This window comes from Nesoenas mayeri (genome assembly GCF_963082525.1).
Source record: "Nesoenas mayeri genome assembly, chromosome: 6".
Taxonomy (NCBI): domain Eukaryota; kingdom Metazoa; phylum Chordata; class Aves; order Columbiformes; family Columbidae; genus Nesoenas; species Nesoenas mayeri.
The window spans coordinates 10,406,642-10,425,669 of NC_137545.1; the positions used below are offsets into that span (position 1 = coordinate 10,406,642).

The 19,028-nt window shown below is 39.0% G+C and overlaps 1 protein-coding gene across 6 annotated transcripts in view; it reads left to right on the forward strand.

The window, feature by feature from the left end:
* The window catches only part of AGAP1 (ArfGAP with GTPase domain, ankyrin repeat and PH domain 1), a 361,066-nt gene that overhangs the window by 284,265 nt on the left and 57,773 nt on the right, over positions 1-19,028 (forward strand). The window lies entirely within an intron of this gene.

The following is a 19,028-nucleotide window of genomic DNA, read 5'->3' on the forward strand; positions in this document are numbered from 1 at the left end:
TCTCACAACCAATAGTGTTAATTGAGTGATAGCTGTTTTTTTTCCTTGCTCCTCTTTATTTGGATCTTGTCTGAGGGATATGCTTAGTTTCAGATTATTTTTTAAAAAGTAATTTGAATACAAAGTTACCAAACATATTTTCCATTTCCAGTAAGTTGTTACCCTCGGCTCACAGTGCATACTTGCTGTGTGTCATCTACAGTGGCAGAGGAACGTGGATGAGTATTTCTAATAAAACTTCACACAACTGGCAAAATCAGCCATCACCTGTAACATGGGCTGGGCAGTTTTACACATGGATTTTCATATTCCAACTTCAGCTGCAAGTTATTGACTTCGGTATGTCAAGGGGAAATATTCTGCATGTGGAGCTGACATTTCATCATCGTATGTGGTATCATTCAGCCACACAAGGGATATGGCCTGTGGCCTATAGCTTGGGGTACGTTACTGTCTGTCCATGGTGAAATTCCATCCTGGTACAGCTCTGCAGCGATAACCTTGGCTTCCACCAGGTACTAAACACGTTTTGCCTGTCTAAACCATCTGAACCAGAACAGTGTATGCAGAAGTTTCCTTTCCCTTGTGCTGGTGCTCATTTAATGTTCCTTTTACCTCTAGATCAGGGGTGTCAAACTCTAGATGAACAATATATAAAGGGGAAAAGATGGAGAAAGGGTTTGTTTGTTTATTTGTTTTTTAACTGGCATCTGTGGTGACAGGACAAGGGACGACAGTTTTAGACTGAAAGAGGGCGAATTTAAATTGGATACAAGGAAGAAATCCTTTACGATGAGGGTGATGAGACAACAGGAACAGGTTGCCTAGAGCTGGTGTAGATCCCCCATCACTGAAGGATTCAAGGGCAGGTTGGATGGGGCTTTGAGTCACTTGGTCTAGTGGAAGGTGTCCCTGCCCATGGCAGAGGGGTTGGACTAGATGAACTTGGAACATCCCTTCTAACCCAAACCAGTCTGTGATCCTGAGTCTCAGCATACTGCAGGAAAATTCATGAAACTCTGCTCTTTCGGCCATTTCTATCACTTCTGTTTCCACTACTCTTTTCTCTTTGCCCCCATCTGTATCCTTTCAAACCTCTTTGCAAGAAGGGGTTGCTGGAGATTTCCCTGTACAATGTAGCTCGTCCTAAAGATGTTTACATTTCTCCTGTTCCTTGTTTAGCTGTGCTCTTGGGGCTTCACAACAGGCTATATAGTTAATTATATACTGGCTTATAAAATAGGCACCTGTAGAACCATATATAAAATAGTAGAAGTAATTATGGAGATTGAAGACAATGCTTTGAAGGGAACATACTTTTTAGAAACGATGCTGTGAGTTCAAATCTGTTTAAATAGAAAATATTTCAGTAGTTGGAGCCTCAAATTAGAGATTCCACTGAAATACTCTAAATAACAAATGTGCACATTTTCATCCTAAAACTAAATGCTCAAAAGTGGTTGATAGTCCACAATCAAGATCTTTAAAATATCACCAAGGACTCCTAAAGAATTGTTTTCAGAAAATTGCCACTTGCAAGGCAAGATACCAGAGTCTCACAGAATACTTAAGAGGCCTTGGTGTTTAATTAAATTAGAACAAAGCTAATTTTAATAAATCATAGATTAGTATGTGCTTAATGTGTTTAAAAATAAGGTAAAATGTAAGTTAATACTTGCCAGATTACCTGAAGAATCTGATGTGAGGATCCATAGCGATTATAAGGAGAATGCGGGAAATCAATTCATTTTTAGGGATTTGTCAACTATATTCTTTCTCTCTGAGACTCTCTGTATACAGTTATATACCAGTTTGCCCAGTTAAAACTCATATTAATAATTAGGTCACCATTGCTTATAGATACCTTTTTGATCCCTGATGCAAAGTGAGAAGGTAAACTTAAACTTTTAGCGCCCCACGGAGTAATGGAAGGTACTGGAATGCGGGGGAGGCTTTTCACTATGAAAAAGAAGACTCAGACTTTGACTCACACTGTGATCTTAAAAAATAACATAAAATAAAGTTGTGTCTCGAGGTGAACAGCAGGTGTTTACCTGTGAAGGTGTATTGTTTACTTGGTCATCTTAAATGGCCTTAGAACTGTTCTGGGAGATGGTGTTTTTACTCTGAAGATGACTAAAGTTTGGGTAAGAATTAACTTTATAATTACTGACTTCCAGTGTTTTCTAGACACATTACTCTGAGCTGTGGCTGAAGCTTCTAAGAGCAGGTCTGCATCAGGAGCTGCTTCTGCAAGATGATATATTCTAAAGGTTTTAAGTGCAGTATTCTGGTTTATTACTATCTAAAGAGTAAAAGGTATTTTCAGAGCTACTGTGCCATGAAAAAAATAGATATGGAGGAGATTGGAAGTAGGGTCTTGCTTTTTTCTGAAACATATTGGTAATGATCTGCTGCCTTTAGTAATAAAAATATCAATATAGCTCATAGGTTTTTACTTTATGAATGTTATTAAGAAGCTATTCCCAGGCAAACAGCAGATGACACTTAGAAAATATGTGTAAATAATCTATTAATAATGCACTCTTCAATAATAAATAATCTATTAATGATGAACTCTACCGTGTCTTCGCCTACAAAATATCGCAACAGCTTCTGCACAAGGTAGTTGGCATCACAGCCAATAAAGACTGGAGTAGGTCGACTGCAATAGAAACATTAATTTCATAGAGATTATTTCTGTAATGAAGAATGGTAGTGAGGAAGTGCAGGAAATACTATGTAAAGGCAACTTTACATCTTAATAAGATGATTTTCAAAGGCTTTCACATGTTGTCTACATAGCTCCACAAGCAAAATAAGAGTTTGTGTCTTCTACATGCTGTCTTAAGTGAATACTCACAGAAGGAAACCCTGCGTCATGGTTAATTGTAGTATTTCACCATCTGCAATTCCTTATACAAATGAAGAGGAAAAAGGTTATTTTTTTGCCAGAAATACTTCTCTCAGCCTTTTTTTTTCTTCCACAGCCTTTGGAGGAGATGTTCTCGTTACATATCATCAGGTCCCATAATTTGTCATAATGCTACTCAATGGCTCGTCTAAAAAGTGTAAAGGGACACTGTCAAGGTTGTTAGGTGCAAAGTTTAACCTACAACACTTTTGAAAAAAAGAAGAAAAGATTGACATAAACTGTCCCCCAGAGCCCGAACAGAGCCAGAATAAAATCCAAAATGATTTTCTGAGCGATGCAGGAGCCAGCGCGTTGGTCTCTTTGAGTCTCTGCTTGTGAAAATTGTTCTGTGCTTTGGTCCTGCTTGTAGGAGGACATTGAATATACAAGAAACTTAACTCCACGGTGCGTTAAGAGAAAAGATTCTTGTTCATTCCAGTTATCCTTCTGGAGCGAAGTAGGTCGCGGAGACCCTGCAAGGTACAGAAGGGTTTTGTCATTTCAAGGACAATGCCATGTTCAACATCTAGGAATTGTCACCTCCTAGCTCTTAGTCCCTACCAGGTACTCATTTTTCAGAGCATTGTAGGTCTCTCCTAACACATCAACCAACGTAGTATGCTGAAACCTGAGATTTTGATGGACAAATCTGAAATGAATATATATATATATAATCCCCTTTTTTGCTTTTAAAAAGCTTCAGGGAAAGAAGAGATAGAGATGGAGATTTTTATCTGCAAGTAAAAGGTACAGCCAGATGCCATGCAGCCTCTGGAAGGGTAACACAAGTCCAGCCACTTTTGCAAGGGGGTGGGAGGAATGGACTAGGTTGAAATGAGAGCCCTGGAAATGCTGAGAGATTTACTAGGAAAATCTCCCTTTAAATCCCTGTTTGTATCTCAGCTGTATGTCTCTGGGGACAGGTTTCATTATTTCCCTTCCACTTTTTGGCTAAAACTGCTTTCCAGTCAGGTCTACGCTAGATCAGTCAGTAGGGTGAGGTTCTCCTGTTTCCTAGTTATACTAAACCAGGAGCTTAAATCAATTACTCATGATTTTTCAGTACAACCAGTGTATTCCCATTGCAAGCAGGAAAAGCTGACTGTATTGCTTACAGGATTTTTAAGGATTTTGTACCTTCTCGGTTATGTTACGTCTTACCTGGGGAAAATGTGTTTTTATCACTCTGGAGGGAGCCCAGCAGATCAGTGGCTGGTTGACAGCTCTGATTTTTTCATGAGCAGGCTTTGTATTACCTGTGATAGCCCCTTACTTTTGCTTCGTTTTTCATGCTTAGTATCTTTACCAAACCCATTTGATCTTGCCCACCAAGCAAGCAGTCCTTAGCTTGTGCACACATGCAGATATGCCCAATAAAAGAATCTGCTAGTCCACCAACCTTTATTGTATTTGATTGCACAGTGTTTTGACAGTAATCTCATACTATTATGTGTTGTGGTTTTTCTGTGCCTTCAATTACTGCAACTACCTACATGTTAACTCCACGTGGAAGGGTGAGAGGCTCTGCTTTCTTTTAGAGAGCTGATTGATGGGTTAGAAGAATACAGCAGGGTCATGCTAATACCTTACGAGGCCTGGGAGATGCAGAGTAAATAATTAAATGTCATTAGTCCCACTCCACCTGGGCAATAAGGATTGTGCTTGAACTTGAGATTTGTACAGCACAAAACAAGCCTGATTCCTCTGCCTTGACCAAGCACAAAATAGTTCTCTTAATTAATACATATATATGTACACAATCTCAAAGCTTTTAACAGGCTTGTTTTCTATAACCATGAGCAATGATGAGAGAATTTGTGTGGGAGGAGAGGTTAAACATAATTATGTGAATCATTTGAAAATGTTTAGGAAAGATTAAGTGCAAAAGACCTGTGATTCTCCACTCAAAAGGATGCTTGTATTTTAAAAAGCTTTATGATTAGCAGTGGAAAGTGGAGGAAACAATTTAAAAAGTGTCAGTGGGAAGGATAGTGAAGGTGATGGCAATGAATATGAGTCAGTAGATAGAAAATATGAATCGTTGATAAAGGAAATTAAAGAGATTGGAAAGAATTCATGCTCTGTAGTATGTGAGGTCTGTCTATAAGGTGATGAAAGAGGAATTTCTTAAATCTATCAGCAACAAATAAATTCTAGCCGTGATATGATTCTAGTGCTTGACAGAAGTCTAAAATAATTAATCCTGATTTCAAAAGAAAAAGTAAGAAAGTTTCTGTCACTGGGGAAAAATCAGGATTCATCTTACCTTAAATTTGTCCTTCTTCTAAACAGTTACGCAACAGGTAAACGTCATCTATGGTGTTTGTTTATTTTATTTACATCTGCACAGCCAGATTAGCTGTGGTCAGGAGTACTATGAAGTTGATTTAAGAGCTTTCTAATCAACTGTCGCATAATTTTGAAGGGATCTTGTAGCACTGGGAATGTTTCAGAGAGCTGGAAAAAATTGATGTTACACTTGTAGCTGAAAAGAGCGAAGTGGTCCTGAAGAATCTCTAACCTCAGATTGATCCTGTGCAAAATATTGGGAAAGCCAATATGTGTTGTGGTCAGAAAATAATTTTCGTTGGTAGAGTAACAGAGTTGTTTAAATCTCTTGTGGGAGATTGTTAAGTGATGAAAAGCTGTTTATTTTATATTTAAGTTTCTAACAGCAAAATGAGATAGGGAAGTAAGTTGTCATCTTAAAACCATTATGGTATGTGAAACTACGTTTAAGTCTAATGGGATTTGGTTGAGGTCTTAGTTAATCATTTACAAGGTGTGAGCTATAGCAAAGTACGTGTGCGTTGCATGCATATAAAAATTTTTGATTTGTCACTTTGTTCAATTGGCAAAACTGGAATGCTTTTGTTCTCCCTGTGCATATTGGTTTTCTTTCATTAAGCTGGTTTTCCTCATTAAATAGAAGTCTTTTTTTCTTTAATATGAAAAATGAAAACTTTGGGGTGCAAACTTGAAAAGTAATGCAAGAGTAGGTGAACTCAGGGAAGCCCAGCACGTGGAGGGCTTTGCTGTTTTTGAAAGATGGGCTTGATAAAACACGTTTGACTTCCGCAGGAAGTAGGATGATACCAATACAACCAATAAGATAAAGCTACTATTGATGGACAGCTTATAAACATAAAGGTCCATTCATTTTTCAAGGAGTGGGGGGAAATCCAGTCTCATACTGCCTCAAAAGCAGCCACATCCCTCTCTCCCATCTGAGGGGAAAATGGGATTTGCAGAACACAGCAGGCGATGTGATATTACACGACAACAGAACAGCCTTGACAGCTCTGTGTGATGCTGCAGTTTGGATTTTGCCATCAAGAAAAATCTATAAACTGTACTGAGCTTTCTGAAATCATTAATGCCTTAGTTGTATTGATGATTTCATTTCTGTGCTAGAGGAGTGTGGCCAATCTACCAAGCTGCAAGCTGCAGCTTCCCATTTTTATGATACTCCTCCTCGTTCTTGCCATGCTCTCCTTCCCCCCACCGAAAAAAAAAATCCATTGCGTAAATTGATTTGGGGATCAGCCTTGATAAAATACCAGCATTCAGCCCCTCGCAACAGCGTGGCTGTATTGTTAGCTGTGCTTGATTATTTGGCTGCTCCGGCAGAAGCTGCCACATCAGAGTTGGAGGTGTGCAGAGATTAACTGGTGTCTGTCCAACCATTTGTCAAACAAATAACAGTGCCAGTAGAGTGAAATACTATAAATCTTTTTTGTCCAGGATTGAAACCTTTTATCAGTTGTGTCACTTTCATTATTCAATAAGCGATTAGTAACAGCCATTGTCATTTAGCCATTTAGTAGTTAACAACTCCGAGCTTGGGCTAGTAAGGAAGCCTTTGACACTGCCGTTTGATGTAAATGCAAGATTTAGTGTTTATCTTTCCAGGCAAAATGCAGTTGTTATTCAGTGTTTTACTGAAAGATGAAAGGCAGCACAACTTAGACGTGAGTCTTTTAATTTGTTGAGCCTCCCAGTTTTGCTTTATCACGCAGCTGTGTGGTGTTTGTGTATGCCCTGACAAAACGTGCAGTGTTTTAAATATGCAAATATAAAATTGCATCCTACTTTTCCCAACATCTTCATTCTAAAGCTAATCACAGCATCTCCCCGGGGATTTTCTGCAACTGCAGCTTTTGAAAAAAGTTAAATTACAGGAATGATAACATTCATATAAGAGCAGCTGCAGAAGCTAACCCTGATCTTGTTGGATTTTTTCAAAACAGTTTCTGGGCAGATGTTGGGTCATAGCACATCAAAAATGTCTTCAACTTATGATTTTTACATTTTTCACTGGTTAGGTTCAAATGAACAACTTTCAGTAGATATGAGAAGCCTCATCTGATACAAATATAGAGAACAGTAGCTTCCTGCGTGTGAAGCCCTCTGAAATCCAGATGCAATCTATGGAGAAGAGACAAAATGTTGAATCCCCTGTTGGAAAGAATGTTTCTATTCCCACCATAGGTTTAAAATGGAAGAGTCTTAATACTTTCTCTGTAGGAAGAGATTGGAGTTAAGAACCCCTGCCCAAACAGACGGAGATCTTCAGGCTCTGTTGCAGGTCACTGTAGTAACCATTCATTGAGAAGCGAGTGTTGGAAGTTAAGTTGGTTAATCCATGAACTACTTATGAAAGGTCCATAGTTCTTTGTCCCATTGCCCTTTTTGAGCTGGGAGCTTTGAGCTAGCTATTTAATTTGGCAGGCTTTGTGGAGTCCTAAAATGCAAATTAATAGATTTACTGCTAGCACACCTGAGTGCAATTGTTGTGGTTGTGCTACTAGAGAGGAACTACTTAATTCATAGCTCCAACAAACATTCTGTGCTTCAGGTTGTCCTCTGTGCAACATAAGACCCAACATCTGTGGGTCTGTGTTTTCTAATGGAGCAATGGAATAGAATCATTTTGGTTGGAAAAGACCTTTAAGGTCATAAAGTCCAGCCGGTAACCCAGCACTGCCAAGTCCACCACTAACCCGTGTCGCTAAGAACCTCATCTACATGTCCGTTAAAACCCCATCAGGGATGGTGACTCCACCACTGCCCTGGTCAGTCTGTTCCAATGCCCAATAACCCTTTCTTGGGAAGAAATTGTTCTTCATATCCAATCTAAACCTCCCCTGATGCAACTTGAGGCTGTTTCCTCTTGTCCTGTCACTTTGCCTGGAAGAAGATACCAACCCCCTCCATGCTACAACCTCCTGTCAGGTAGTTGTAGAGAGCAAGGTCTATGCAAGGTTCAGCACTAATTTGTTTTCTCCTCCATTTTTGGTTTGACAGTCAGGCTATCTTTCCTTTCTTTGCTCTATTATTTACGTATTTACAGTTGAGCATGCAGAAAGCACCTGGAATAGATTCTTCAGTATCTTCTGATGCCTCTGTGGAGGATTACATGCTGAAAGTCTCCTCCTAATGGTGTCAGTGCATGTAGAAGCTCAGGCAGAAGGGGAGATGGCGACCTTCCTGTTTCAGCATGAACGTTCAGGTTTATAGAGGAATGATTCTTATAGCTGGCTTAGTATTTTGTAGGAAAAGTCCTTGACACAATAAATCTCTCCAACTAGAATCTCTCCAGTGAGGAATCCCTATACTAACGTGGGAAGTTGCACCAAAAGCAGGGTAACGTGCTAAACTATTGAACACCAAATACTGGCAGATTGTCTCATGCTTATTTTTACAAGTGAGGAAAATTAACGAAGAATTTGTGTTACGTGTAGCTCCAGTGGATAGTGCTGTGTCTGCTCACATATGGACGTGATTCCCCAAGAACAAACAAAAGAGGTTTGTGCGTGCGTGCTCCTCAGCCGTGCCCGTCACCGCTCACCATGCTGGAGGGCAAACCGCTAATGAGCCTGGATCATGGGGTGGCATTTTGAGAAGGGTGGAAACACTTCAGATAAGCCCATTTCTAATACACCATATGGATAGCTCTTTCTAAAATGATAGCAAAAGGTGTTGTTTGGCGTGACTTGAACTTGCTTGTGCTGTTGAGGGAACTTTAGATCTTCTAGCGAAGTTATCTTGCTTGTGCTATATGGTTTTGCTGTCTAATTATTCTTAGGAGCTGATACGGACAGCACTTGCTTTTGCAGAAGAGGAAACTACTTGTGAAATCTTACGGAGCTGTGCTTTTTATCTAAGTTTTTATTTGCATAGTGTGAGCTTACATTTCACAGTAGTGTGGATGGTGTGGATTAAACACGAGAAAAATGGGGGGTGGTAGGAATGAAATTCTGATTTCTATTCAATTTCATAATCGTTTTAGATTTCAAAGTAAGATGGAACTAACAAAGTGACTCTAATGCCTAATGTAGCATTATGCTATCTTAAAAGAACTCCTGTAGATGACATATATGCCACCTTTGATAACAATGAGGGTCATGGAAAGTGTTCTTTAGCATCTTACGATCATTTTCTTAAATTCTGAACAAAGTTAATCCAAGGTGAGCAATATATCCAGGTCTTCGGAAAAGCTAACTCTTCATCACCTATGTCTACAAAAAAAATCTCAAGGAAATGAGAACTGTTAAGAATTACGTGAATATTGATGTTCCCAGGTGCCTGTTTACTGGGTCAGCTTTGGTTTCTTTCTTGTGAGGTACCTTGATAGAAGTTGCTGTGAAACACTTTGATCATGCAGAGAGCACCTTCCCATCCTACTTTGTACCTAAATGTGTTTTACCTTCAAACAAGTTACGGCTTTTCCGCCACATGAGAAAAAAATGTGCTCTTTTTTGCTTTAATTCAGCCCAACAATACTACTTTATTGTAGTGTATTTTATTTGTAGTTAGTAGTATTTTGACTCTGACACCCAATATACATTGGAAGAGGAATTTTGTGAAAAAGCAGTGGCCAAATACTTGTCTGCATGGAGTGTATCTTTTACAAGTGAGCAGTGAGAATATAATCCTTTGAGCAGAAACAGCAATTTCTGTTGTTTCCTAACTGTTTTCTTGACAGTAATTGCTCGCGCTATCCACAAAATGTGGCTGTTTTTTGTTCAAAGAGAGAAGGATACAGAACAATACGACTTTGGTTAATAGATTTAAACGCTCCTTGTTTATCAGTCTATAACGGGCAAGATTGTCGTCTCCGTATCCATAGATGAAACTGATGGTCGGAAACAGGAATAAATCCAGCATGCCATGAAAGCAGTGGTTCTCCATGGGGTAAGCAAGGAAGCGTTGTCTTCTGTCACTGAGTCAGTGCTGTGTCTAAGCAGCAGAAAGAAGGTAGGATGGTGGCAATAACACACGTCTCCCATACGTCCCAGTCTTGCTCCTCTCTTTTATGTCCCAGATGCTTCCCTCACACTGTTGCTTCCTCTTCAACCATACTGTGCAATGCTTTTTCCTGCTTTCCTTAGAAATACATCGGGTTGTTTTTAATGGTGGTGCTTTTTACATGATATAATGGCAGCCTTGCCAGTCAGGATCTCAAAAGCCAAGTGGTTTTGATGTCACATCAAAAAGAGGTTGTTGACGGAATTCCAGCCAGGTGTAGTGGTGTGAAAAAGTCTTGGTTGGTGTCCCTTTTGAGTTGAGAAGGGTGGATTCCTTGCCATGTCTGGTTTTGAGAGTGACATCCCAGGTGGTGGTGACACTTGAGCTCCAGTGATACTAATTACAAGCGTGAGACTGATCTTGAAATCAAGATGTTGATTAGATAATTGAATAGGAATTCAAATATCTTTGAAATTCCAGGGGGCCCAATATCATGTATCAAATCTAATTGTGTAGAAAAAAAAAATTCATGTGATAAAAGGAGTGTAATAGCAGTAGTTCATATTTAGCATTTGATGCTAAGATAAAACGAAACAAACAGCTTTTCTGTAAGTACTTTGTTACTAAACCAAAAATAAGCCAATACGCACTGTACAGTTGCTTAGCTTCTGGATAGCTCTGGCAATTAATACATGATGATGCTAAGTTATTTTTCTCATATTTCCAGTTGTAAAAGACACGATAAAAACAATGGAACAGAGTCGAAAGGCCTGCTTACATGCTGTTTCATGTATCTGGAGCAGATTCATATGCACAATAAATATTAAAATGTAATCAAGATAAATATGTAATTTTTAATAAGCACATTTTGGGTGTTTTTTACACTTGAATTGCTAAAGCGGGGACAGTTGGGGTTTACAGAAAATTGAGATGAGGCATTAAAAGTGAAAAAAATCCGTGATGATGTTGACAAATCACATTTTGTCAGGGAAATACTTTGTTTACCTCTGCAGGGGTTGTTTTGTTTTGGCTTGATTTTTTTTTTTTAGTACAAATGTGCACAAAAAAATGGAGGTAGGGTGACAAACTGATTCTCTAATTCCACAATAACTCAGCCTTGTGAAGTCAACCCATTTGGAGAAACTAACCTTAGAAATTGGTCGATCAAATGCTACAAGCAAAGTACTTGTTTTCCAGTATTGAAGCTGGTGGTCTAGTGATCACAGCCAAGCAATTATGGCCCTGTTAGATAGCATGAGTAGTAGTCATTAAATAATTATACCTTTGATTAGCTGCTTTAACTGTTCGTTGCCTTTGAAATATGATAGTATAATTTAAAGCTTTTATTAAAAGACAATTTTTCTAGGTGGTTGAAAAGGATTTTTGTGTGTGTATAAAAGACCCATAATTTTCTGCTTCAGATAATGAAAAACTGAGAAAAATGTTTCCAATTAACATTTACTTTTGTCGATTTGAATCTTGTATGTTTATAGTGTATTGGAAATACACTGAAATAGTTTAGTGGGTCCTCTACCGACTGCAGAAGTTTCAGAGGAGAAATGTTACAGGAAAAAAAAAATCAAAAACATTTTTCAGAAATGTTTAATTAAAGTTAATTTTTCCCTTGTCATGAGTAGAAGTATGAATGTGTTTTCATTTTTTTCCTTCATTTGAAATGTTCAAAGCTGAACTGAAGCCAAATGTAATTAACTATTAATATGATTTGAAGTATTACTTTTACAGTGTTTTGTGGGTTTAAAATAGAGCACTGGAAAGGATTTCAGTTTCAGAGAGAAGATTTTTTTATTTATTTTTTTTAATCAGAAGTAAAGTTTTATTTGGTTTGGATTAGCAGCTTTTGTAACTCAGCACTTCTAGTAATTTTCTTTTATGCCCAGCAGCTTGTTTTTCTGAGTATTCTAGTGAGGATTATTAAGGGCTGCTATCATCAAATGTTTACGGAGTAAGTGGCAGTGATTAGATCTTCTGTATTTTAGCTCCATTTTTTTGGTCTGTTGGCACATATATCCTATTAACACCAGTGCACTGAACAGAAGTGTTTGGAAACTTTAGAGTCACGTTAAAGTGTTCAAAGGTGGTTTCCTTTGGGAATTCAGTTTAATAGATTTGCTGTATTCATTTTTTTATGCACTATGAAAAAATAGTGTATATGTTTATAAGATCCTTATTTATTAGATCCTTGCATTTTGTGCTTGGGTTTGTTTTAAAGAATCAGTGTTGGTCAGATATAGAAACACAATGTATCCAGATTATTTTACTTTCGGAATGTCATGTATTATATAATCATGGTAATTTTTTAACCCTTTTTGAGGAATTTTTGTCCTTAATGCTTCCACATGGGGTAAAATAGTTAGTGTCAAACCCCTTCACCATCAAAGAACGAAGTTTACATGGTGTAAGAATCTCAGGGCTTGCATTTTAATGTAATAATTTCAAGCCTCTTATGGAAGAGTGTGGTCCTGTCAGGCAAATCACTGCTCTGCTGACCAACAAGAAAGAAGAATCCCCAGGCTGCCATTTTAAAGCCCCAGATGAAGCCACGTGTGGTGCTGAGTTGAACAAGAGCAGGAGGAGGTTCTGAGGGCAGAATCCTTTCCCCGTGGAGTGAGAACTACATGATCCCAGAGTTTATCCTTAAATACCCCTCCGATGCTCAAGTTTGCCTCTCCTCTAGATCCTATATTGCACTATTTTTCTAGGTAGACGTTACACAGGTATTATAAGAAAAATGTTCCCTTGGCCCAAGCTGTGGAAGCAGGTTTTTCCTCATATATCTTCTCAGTCTTTTAATTGTTGCACAATAACAATAAATAAACAAACGTCCTTAGGTGAATGGACAGCATTATTTATTTTGCACAGATTACAAGATGTTCTGAGAAGTGAGTGGCACAGCAACTCCATCCCCAGCCCCCTTCCTCCAGCTTAGGTGAAAAGATCCTATTATTTCTGATAATTGATGCTGAGGGCTGTGGCGTGCCTCATTTAATCAGCGCTGTTCAGCACACTCCAGGGATGTAATTCATGCACACTTTAACATCCAACATGGCTGACAAGGCTTGGACACACAACCTAACGGCTACATCATTTTTTAATCAGCTATCTGAGGACTATTTATCTAATCAGCAAAGAACTCTGTCATATAGAGACCAGAGGTGACATTAACACGTCTGTAGTTTTGCAGTGTGACAGTGGAGGAAGATTTTTAGGGTGAGACTGTAGATATTAAGACTCTCCTAACAATAAAAGCGTATTTCTGCTTATGAAAGTGTATAAAGAACTGAATTTGAGCAATTTGAAGGAGGTTAATCTGGTGTTTTGTTGAGTATAGTATCTTAAGCATCCTTAGAGCATTTCACATGTGTCAAACAGAGGTATCCTCAGATCACACATGGGTAAGTGTGCTTCCTAAAAACATCTCTTGCTTTTAGAAATAATAGTAGGTGATCATAGTGGTGGTAAACATATGTACTACTAACTTAACTAATCACAACTAGATAGGAAAAATAGATTCATTAACACAGAATAAACAGCGTTCTATTAAAGAAAGCAAACACATAAATTCTGTCTGCAAGGAGTTGGTCACAGATGTAAAGTTATTGCCTGAACAAATACAAAGATACATGGTAATTGGGAGTGATTAATTTTATTTGATTCCCAGTTACTCCATATCTTAACAAAAAACTATACTAAAGCCTAGTTTTCTTCTTCATATACCAACATTACCTATTCTAACCCTAAGATATACACGTTTAAAACATGTAAGCAAGCTTATTTTACATACAGCACGTTTGTTAAATTAGTATAAGTTTAGCTTATAAAGCAGAGTATTCAAAAACATCAGCCAATGGAGGCTTGCCCATGTCTGCAGTTACAGCTGGATGTCCTTCCAGAACTTCAGCTGAAATTGCAAGACGTTGCCACCATTCTTTCATCACACCTTACTGGAATGGACAGAGACCTAACCAGTAATCATCTCCTCCTAGATTTAGGTATCTCCTATTCTGATTCAGTTTTTAGTGCCCTCTTTAAATGTTGTTTGGATGTTCAGACTTTTACAGCCATTAAATAACCTGTATAGCTTCTACTCCCAGACTCTTAAATACTCTGCCAGCCACAAATCCTCTCTCCATTTGTGACGGCCAGTCTGTAGCATTTTTTCTCGTCAAACCACAAGTGTCCTAAGTTGTGTTTCATTTAAGCCACTTGTTATGATTCTTCCTAGGAAACCCACAGTAGTAAACACTTCTGACCCTTCCAGACTTGTATGGGTTTTTAAAGGTCCAGGATGTAGGTCTGGAAGGCGTATGATTCTCATGTGGTTGGTGAAACAGAAGGACAGATTGGTGGGAGTAGTATATTTGAAAAATAAACAAGCAGAAAACATTTGAAATAAACAAACAAACAAAAAAGAAGTGGGAGCCTCAGTTACCTGAACACCAAGAGAGATCAAAGTGTATTTTCTGGGCAGGTCCTAGTTCGGTGCAGGGTTTGTGGGTGCTGCACGCCAGGCTCAACTCCTGACACCAGGACACATCTGTCCTGGCCCAGGCTCCTCTGAATTGTTGAGGCAAAATTAAGGCCATGGGCTTTATGTGGGAAATCTTTATTCTTGTGGTGGTTTTTTATTAGTTTGTTTGTTTTCTCATAAGTAGTCATAAGTGAGGTTTGAATAGCAAGTATTTTGTCTCTCATTCTTGGACCGAGCTGGACCATTTTTGTTAGTGTTCTGATGGAGAGGTAGCAAGGTACAAGTCTGAGCTTCCACATTCCAGATATCCCTGAAACACAAAGGTGGGTTTAAAAATGTAAAAGTTGCAAGAGCATCTTGTGTAAGTAAAGTAGAAGGAGTGAAGGAGGGAAACGGGAGGGCTTATGGAGAAGCTGTGGTTATGTGCCCACGATAATCCATTCAATTGGAAAGGAAACAGGCTCATCTAGTCCTCCCTCCTGGATGCAGGAACTGCAGAATTTTACCACAGCAGAAGTTTGCAATTGCTCACATCATTCATTTACCATAAAAATTATGAGGAAATTTAGGATGACCCAAAAAAAAAAAAAAAGGCAGTTTAGACAGCACTCTAGTGCTAGAGTTAGGCTATGGTTGAACTCGATGATCCGGAGGGTCTCTTCCAACCGAAATGATTCTATGATTCTGTGATTCTATTACTTGATTAAACAAGCAAGTGACCGCTTGTTTGTCAGGCATATGCAAACCCAGGAATTACTTTTTTCCAAACACCGAGTGGCATTGTCAGGCACTGCAGGTCATGTTTTGATGGAAGAAGGGAATGATTTTCTAATTTCTACACTACTGAGAGGGGTAAATTCACTCCACAGGCTGGTGCATGACTTTCTAGGGCTGAGAGATGACATGCCTAGACAGCGTGTTGTTCTTTCACAGCATAGGGAGATTTTCAGCTAGCTGCTAAATATTTTTCCAGGCTGAGCAATTGTTGACCTCTGTCCTACCTAAGGAGTAGCTCTTGCAATAAAAAAAATAATATAGACATGGCCTGTTGTAACATTTGACAGAGTTACATAGAATTGCATCATTCTTTCCTCCTTACAAATCAATCTGATGGGTACATCTGAACAAAGTACCCAGTACATATGCGCCATGTGAGTGATACATCCCATCATAGATGATACAGTTGAAAGCAGCTTTCTCACAAGAACTCAAGAAATCACTTTAACACTTCATCTTAAAAAAAAATCTCAGGCTCCAAGAGTTTAAAGTTTTCATGGTTGGGTTCCCTGTGATTTCTTCCCGTGGTTGCTACTGGGACGAATGGCTTGGACGATGTCTTACATTGAGTCGAAGGTTGCAACGATCCCAACATTGTTTTGCAAGGTTGTTAAAAGCCAAGCTCTCTGCCATTGGGTGACAGATAATGACTTCTTGTGCTGGTCCAGACTGAGTGTTAGGATGCACAAATTAATTTGCCTGGCGAAGGCAGGAGTTTAATCTTGGCAATCTAAATTTCTGGAGTTAATGAGCTTAGATAAGAGCAGAAAGTGTGCTGCTACGCTCTATCTACATGCTGGTCAGGATGGGGGGACTGCTTTGATTGCTGCAAGGCATTGTTTTTCTGTCAGCAGTGAAGCCAGAGATCAGGGTAAGTGTCAAAGTTAATAAAAGATTTTCTTGAAACATTATTAAAATACATTAGTCATTCAGATTGTGGTAGCACAACATACTAGGCAGAATACTAGTTGCTGCTTCAGTACAAACTAAATTAAATACCCAGAGTCTTCTGGGAAATAGTTAATTTCATTCCAGATGTTTGATGTTTGGGAGAGTTGTTTGTCTGGGTTTTTCTAGTATCTCTAGTTAGAGACACTGCTTTAGTGACTTTTTTGAAAAAAAAACAGCCTTCCAGAAAATACTTCAAATCAGTCTGCCTTAAAGATCTTTCTAATTAGAGAGCTTTGTTTGATAGGAAATAAGCAAGTAAGTATTTCTTATAGCTTTTTATTGGGAACTAGTTGGGGTTTAAGTGTGTATATTCTGTATATGTGTATATAGATACATAAATCCAGAGTTGGCAACAGGAGCTTTTGTTGAATTAAGTTTTGAACCTGCAGTGAAGCCAGACCAAAAAGACTAAATATCCTGGGATAAAAGTCAAGGACGAACCAGACAAATAATGACCTTCAGTGCTCGTTAAAGTCTTGTTGGTAGGCAACAAAAATGTATAGATGGTGTGTAATTTCGAAGGCAGGCAGGGTATGATGGCCGGGCTGGGCCCTGGTGTTCACACAAACATCAATCACCCGGTGGAGGCTGCGCTTGGCGCTGCCCAAACCCTGCTGCTGATAATGTTATTGAATCCTCACAGGCCGCCGAGCACCACGAGGAAGCAGGCAGGAGCCTAATCGATGCTAAAGGACGCACTCGGATGTCTCAGGACCTCAGCATCACTGGGAAAAAGTCCATTTGTTTAAAGAGAAAAAAAAGCATGACACTTAACACATTAAAATGGATTATTTCATCAATAGGTTAATAGAAAACCAGGCTGCGAGTTCACTTCCTGCTCATACGGCTGTGCTCTAACGTGCCATTAACGTGTGAAAAATGAAAAGGGACTGGGAAAGGGTCTTTGTGTACTGGAGACCATCTTCCCTTTCTGAGGGGTGCCGGATCTTGATTTTTGTCTATTTATATGTAAATGTTTTTCAGGAAAAACAAGTTTCTGCTGAGAAATTGTGCCTCTCTAGGTGCTGGGACTTGTGAAACAGATCTTGAAACTGAAGAATTTTTTTGATATTGAAGAATGCACTAAATGAAGATACTTTTAGATTTGATGAACTTCACTTTTTAGATAGATCTAACTTAGCCTTCCAGATAACGTTATGTATTTTCATTTCAGTGAGATGCATTCTAAAGGGTGTCACTCAGACATCCAGTCCTTCTTTTCGGTATATAGCGTTAAAGCCTGCAAATGGCTTTATTAAAACCGTATATAGCTTAGCAGTCTAGGGTGTTTAGACATTTCTCTTCCAGCCTTAGCTGTTTAACTGAAAATCGAGCTTTTTGTTAAAGATTGGAATGACTTCACTGTTCCTTTTCTGTCAAGACAGCCGTTTGGTCTGAGTTTCACGGGGCATTAAAAAAGTTCTCTCATAACTATAGAAAAAAAATTTTAGAATGGTTGTATCACAGTACTTGCTATGTTACGCCATGTTTGTGTTATCTTAAAGAGTGAGGAGCATCTGTGGTGGGGGCAAGAATGGTTTTACTCCAGATTTACCGTATTAGTTTCTTCATAACAGACTGAGCTGAATGGGAGTGGAAGACTCTTCCATTGTCAAACACGCCTTAGAAGTTGATCATAATGTAACTGATGATGTCCTTTTTAGAAACCTTAACCCAAACGCAAAGCTTTCCACTATCTGTGGGCAGGAGGGATGGGTGATCTGCTGAGAAAGGCAGCTTAGGAGGAGGTCTGGATATTCTTCCACTTGTCACTGACCCCAGTGATCTCTTCCCTGCTCCTGTAAACCAGATTTTACAAAGTAGTTGCATGCCAAGCAATGCTGCATCCCTATTTCTTGACTAGGTAAGCTGGTGCGGTGACTGGAAAACCCATAGAGGTACCACTTCCAGCAGATATGCACTTCCCTCCTCCCATGTGGGGATGTCCCTGGGTGAAGAAGAGGGGACACCTCTGCTCTTTCAGTCACCGTTGGGTACCAGCAGTGCTGTGGCGTGCTTGGATGTTTCACACAGTTCCTGTCTGATGGATCTCAGGCTAAACATATCGTTGATTGAACATACTTCTCACATGGTGAATTCGGTCTTGAGGCAAAACATGTCGATTTTAAAGAACGTGAAAAAGTTCTTGCTCCTAATGAGCACAGGAATGGAGAGCTTTTGAGCAATATTTTTCTGCTAATTGTAAAACGGCAGCTGGGAAGTCAGAGAATCTCAAAGTGTGGTGCAATTCTAATGAAGCAAGTGTGTTGTCTTTTCTATAAAGAATATACATTCATTTTTTTGCTTTCCAAATAAACACTTTTGCAGTGCTTTGCCTGATGGAGGGAGGACCACAGACATCAATGTCTATTCCACACTTTTCAAAATAGTTACATAATGCCTCTCAGCTCAATGCTAGAAATAACATGCTTTTTTGTTATGAGGATTTGCATCATCACCTCAGCTTTTAAAGGTGATGATGTAAAAAGGTGTTTTAAAGGTGAACTACAGGCACTGAGGGATCAATACAGGCTTTTGGAGCAAAATGAGCTCTTGTCTGGCTGTGTTTTGTTATTAATTAAATCCTGTTTTACAGTAGCTGTTTTGTCTGGTCGTGTAACCTCTGTACAAATACTTCTTGCATTT